Genomic DNA, 6259 nt, shown 5'->3' on the forward strand with positions numbered 1-6259 from the left:
GGAATGCGGATATTTTGTTAATGGTATGCTAGTGATCAGTATCAGGACCACAGACTTCTGGATGTAGATAATGTTACGATACAGTTATTATACTGTACACACCAAAAACACTACAAAGCACAATAATAAATAAACGCGGTGGACATTGTATGAGTACATTAGTAAGTCAAACACATTTTATTGTCAGGGTCAGTGGAAGATTCCATGAATTAACTGCACGGGGCGTTTCAAGAGAGGAGGGGGCCCGTGTGCAGTCTCTGTCCGAGGCCCCCTCCTCTCACGCAAAACGAGGGGAAAATGGATGCGGCGGCCATTTTCCAGGCGATTTTGACAGCATTGAACAGGCGCCGACGTGGGACTCTGGAGGTAAGTATTAAAAATATGGTTGCAGGATGTGCGGTGTGAGCCCCCCTGGACACCCATTATAGAAACGCCCCTGTTGCACACCAGACCCAACAAATGGTCACTTTAGAAGGAGAAGGCGAAGGAGATATGACTGGGAAGCTGGGACTGTACTGAAAAGAGGGACAGCTGGGAGGTGTGCAGGCCATGATAATAGAGGTGACATGCTACTTGTAATAATCAAATCATTTTAAGTTGTTTTGATACAACACAAATTTGTGGACAATAGCCAACTTACCTGCTAATCCTGATAGACCACAGAAGGCCCATTGCACACATACTGGTTTCTTTGATTCCGGTCAATTGCAAGTTAAATCGAAGGTGAGAAGTCCATCTTACCAAATAGAAATACTGCCTGGTCTGTACAGACGTTCAATGTGGAAAAGGGACGCGTGTTCCCTGCAGCCGTATACATATGCATATCAATATTTTATGGTCAGGGAACCATTTCCTTGACTTTGTTTCTTTGTACAAAGCAACGTAATGCTTTATAATGAGATCTTAGGAGCAGGGTGTTTGGCAAATTGAGGGAAAAACACACATTTATGCTATTTTCAGGATGCAGTATATTATAACTATACTATGATAAAAAAGAAAATAACGTATTGTTGTAACGCTGCACAACCACCTAGTAAATAATTTTGACTGCGAACAATTTTCTAATGATCATAGTTTATTGTCTAAAGCCGCATATGCACTAGCAGATAGTGGAACGACAGTACGATTACAACATTGTAATTGTACAGTCGTTCTTCTTCCCCTGCAATGCCTACACTTAATGATATGTCGTTCAGTGTAGGCACCCTCCATCATCCCTGAACATGGCCAATCTGTTGTTATCGGCAGATTGACCGGCATGTTCAGGCGATGATTGATGTCGGAAGCAACCAGCGGGAGCGTGCATCGCTGGTCATTTTCGACAGTTTCATGCCCGATTCATGCACAATTAATGAGCGATTGAATGATAATGATATCATTATCGTTCAATTGCTCATTTTAATTGGCAAGTGGATACGCGGCTTAAGAGAACGTGCCTATTCCATCTAATAAAGGCTAATGCCAAAATAGCAATATTCTGTAAAAACCCAGCTCATATAGTAAAACCATCAGGGTCAATTCACAAAGAGTTAATCGGTAAATGTCACGCACTGCTGGTCTCTGTCTATTCTCCAGAGATCTGTGACTGTGTAAATGGAAAATGAATGAGGCTTCCAGTGGTTTGGTTGATTGGATGAGCAAGAGGATGCAAAAGCTTGACCAATCAGAAATGTCAAGACAACCAGAGAGTAAGAAGAAATGGAGATTTGTTCATATGTTCATCAGCAAACAATCCCTTTAAGGTTTCTATTGTGCTGCTATTGTGCTGAGTCTTAGTAATTAAGGCCGGATGTAGGGGCCCTGGGGAAACTAACTTGTGGGGTCCCCTACCAAAAGAACTGTCTATTTGATGTTATTTAAAAAATATAATCTATAATATACTATATAATATAATGTATAATATACTCCCAGTACCACAAATGTGTCAAAAACACTTTAGTCCGCCAAGTTCACATTATGCCAAACAGAAACCCTCTTTATACTTGCCATACTCCCCCTCCCCACGCTGGCGATGTAGCTATGTGTGCGGGCCCCCAGTGTGGGTGAACCTGGACAACCGCCACGGCTGCCCTGTTGTAGATCCAGCACTGATAGTAATGGAGCTTCCAATAAGCAGTAGGCAGTGAAACCTATTCAGTATAGACATAATTGCCAACACAGGTCCTGCATTATTCATATTTAGTATGCATTCATCTAGGGTCTTAACACCATAATTTAATCGATATTCATCGCCTGCTCAGTTCACATTTTAAAGTGGATGGTGATGGAAGATACCTGTAGCTAATCAAATCATCGGGATGGTCACAGCAGCAGATCCTGTGTAATGGTAAATTAATGATTGAGAGGATATAGCTACATGTGAAGATGGCAGGGTCACCACAACATTGTTAAGTTGGGGTCGGTGCCAGATATAATTTAATTTTGGCGCCCCTACATCGATGAATGTTGCCCCATCAGGGGCAGCTGGAGTAAACTGTCACACCACCTACCTGATGACAGAAATCAGTAAGCCTGGTGGGTCTTTGCTTTTGATGATTTACACCTCCACATACCTGTCCTGCATCATTTACACATACCTGTCCCACATGTTTACACCTCCACATACCTGTCCCACATTGTTTACCCCTCCACAAACCTGTCCCGAATAATTTACTCCTCCACACACCTGTACTACATAATTTACACCTCCACATACCTGTCCTACATAATTTACACCTCCACATACCTGTCCTATATTATTTACATCTCCACATACCTGTCCTACATTATTTACACCTCCACATATCTGTCCTACATCATTTACAACTCCACATACCTACCCCACATTATTTACACCTCCACATACCTGTCCTACATCATTTACACCTCAACATGCCTGTCCAACATCATTTACACCTCCACATACCTGTCCAACATCATTTACACCTCCACATACCTGTCCTACATCATTTACACCTCCACATACCTGTCCAACATAATTTACACCTTCACATAACTGTCCTACATAATTTACACCTCCACATACCTGTCCTACATTATTTACACCACTACATACCTGTCCTACATAATTTACAACTCCACATACCTACCCCACATCATTTACACCTCCACATACCTGTCCAACATCATTTACACCTCCACATACCTGTCCAACATCATTTACACCTCCACATACCTGTCCAACATCATTTACACCTCCACATACCTGTCCAACATCATTTACATCTTTACATACATGTCCTACATAATTTACACCTCCACATACCTGTCCCACATCATGTACACCTCCATATACCTGTCCTACATAATTTGCACCTCCACATACCTGTCCAACATCATGTACACCTCCACATACCTGTCCTACATCATTTACACCTCCACATACCTGTCCCACATCATTTACACCTCCACATACTTGTCCTACATCATTTATACCTCCACATACCTGTCCCTCATCATTTACACCTCCTCATACCTGTCCCACATAATTTACACCTCCACATACCTGTCCCACATCATTTACACCTCCACATACCTGTCCTACATAATTTACACCTCCACATACCTGTCCAACATCATTTACACCTCTGCATACCTGTCCTACATCATTTACACATCCTCATACCTGTCCCACATAATTGACACCTCCACATACTTGCCCCACATCATTTACACCTCCACATACCTGTCGCACATCATTTACACCTCCACATACCTGTCCCACATCATTTACACCTCCACATACCTGTCCCACATCATTTACACCTCCACATACCTGTCCTACATAATTTACACCTCCACATACCTGTCCTACATCATTTACACCTTCACATACCTGTCCTACATCTGTCCCACATAATTTACACCTCCACATACCTGTCCCACATAATTTACACCTCCACATACCTGTCCTACATCATTTACACCTTCACATACCTGTCCTACATCATTTACACCTTCACATACCTGTCCCACATCATTCACACCTACACAAATCTGTCCCTCATCATTTACACCTCCACATACCTGTCCCACATCATTTACACCTCCACACACCTGTTCTACATAATGTATACCTCCACATACCTGTCCTACATTATTTACAACTCCACATACCTACCCCACATCATTTACACCTCCACATACCTGTCCTACATCATTTACAACTCCACATACCTACCCCACATCATTTACACCTCCACATACCTGTCCTACATCATTGACACCTACACATACCTGTCCAACATCATTTACACCTCCACATACCTGTCCAACATCATTTACACCTCCACATACCTGTCCTACATCATTTACACCTCCACATACCTGTTCTACATCATTTACACCTTCACAATACTGTCCTACATCATTCACACCTACACATATCTGTACCTCATCATTTACACCTCCACATACCTGTCCTACATTATTTACACCTCCACATACCTGTCCTACATCATTTACACCTCCAGATACCTGTCCCACATCATTCACACTTACACATATCTGTCCCTCATCATTTACAACTCCACATACCTACCCCACATCATTCACACCTCCACATACCTGTCCTATATCATTTACACCTCCACATACCTGTCCTACATTATTTACACTTCCACATACCTGTCCTACATCATTTACACCTACACATACCTGTCCAACATCATTTACACCTACACATACCTGTCCAACATCATTTACACCTCCATATACTTGTCCTACATCATTTACACCTCCACATACCTGTCCAACATCATTTGCACCTCCACATAAATGACCCACATTATTTACACATCCACATACCTGTCCTTACATCATTTACACCTCCACATAACTGTCCCACATCATTTACACCCCCACATACCTGTCCTACATAATTTACACCTCCACATACCTGTCCTACATCATTTACACCTCCACACACCTGACCTACATCATTGACACCTCCACATACCTGTCCTACATCATTTACACCTCCACATACCTGTCCTAGATCATTTACACCTCCACATACCTGTCCAACATCATTTACACCCCCACATACCTGTGCCACATCATTTACACCCCCACATACCTGTCCTACATCATTTAGCCATTATGGATCTTTTTAGAGAAATTCACCTGAAAATGTTGATGGCTAAATAATGTTATTTAAACACCTCCAAGTGCATGGTCACTCATTGGAAGAGGTATTTCACAGGTTCTGCACTGTCTCCTGGCATTTTTACCTTAGGGCAGTGGTTCCCAAACTGTGTGCCGTGGCACCCTGGGGTGCCTGAAGGCACTTGCAGGGGTGCTCCGGGTTGGTGGTCCTGTACCAAATCAGTGGCATATCTATAATGGGTGCAGTGTGTGCGAGGCACATGGGCCCCCGGGTCCAGGGGGGCCCTGCTCCGCACACCCTGCACCCATATTAATTTAAACTCCCCTGCCCGATGTCCCGCATCCGCGTCGGGTGTCTGCGCTGCTCAGAACACTGGAAAACGGCCACTGCGGCCAATTTACCAGTGTTCTGCGCATGCGCAGTAGACTCCGGCACACTCTAGTGCCCAGAGTCTACTATGCATGCACAGAACGCCGGAAAATTGCCGCCGTGGCCATCTTTCTGGCGTTCTGCGCATGCCCGGAGTCTACTAATGCTCTGGTGGCTGGCCAGCCGCGTCAGTCGGCTGCCGGCCACCGGGGAGGGAGGAGGGGGCCCCGCACAGGGAGTGCACATGGGCCCCCTCCTCTCTTAAGATGCCCTTGTACCAAATAAAATGATTTTTAATCAGTGTGATAGGCAAAACCAGTGCTAATGGCTGCAAATCAAACAATATGTGGACAAAAAGAAGCGCAGTCTTGCCAACCACCACATAACTGAACCTAAGAGCGACATATAAGCACAATTTACTTAATTTCAATTTAATTTTTGCTAAATTTCTCAATGAGAAACTTTTGGCCCAGGGGTGCCGGAAAAAAAATGCTGATACTCTAGTGCGCTGTGATTTGAAAAAGTTTGAGAACCAATTACTTATGGAGTTAAAACATAAAGAAATATCCCACCCTTCCCTAGAGTGTGAGATCTGTTAGGCCTGAGATTAATAAACACAAATCAAGTGCACTAACAATAGTCTGCAATGTACAAGGGATCTAAATGGAGATTATTCATCACGTTGCAGAACAGTCACTACACACAAAGTTAGTGAAAAAGACCAAACTTCAATGGCTTAATGGTATGATTGCCCAACCATGGGCAGGACTAAGGAACTGAGGA

The sequence above is a fragment of the Taudactylus pleione genome, unplaced genomic scaffold, assembly GCF_031769625.1.
Source record: "Taudactylus pleione unplaced genomic scaffold, aTauple2 ptg000535l, whole genome shotgun sequence".
Taxonomy (NCBI): domain Eukaryota; kingdom Metazoa; phylum Chordata; class Amphibia; order Anura; family Myobatrachidae; genus Taudactylus; species Taudactylus pleione.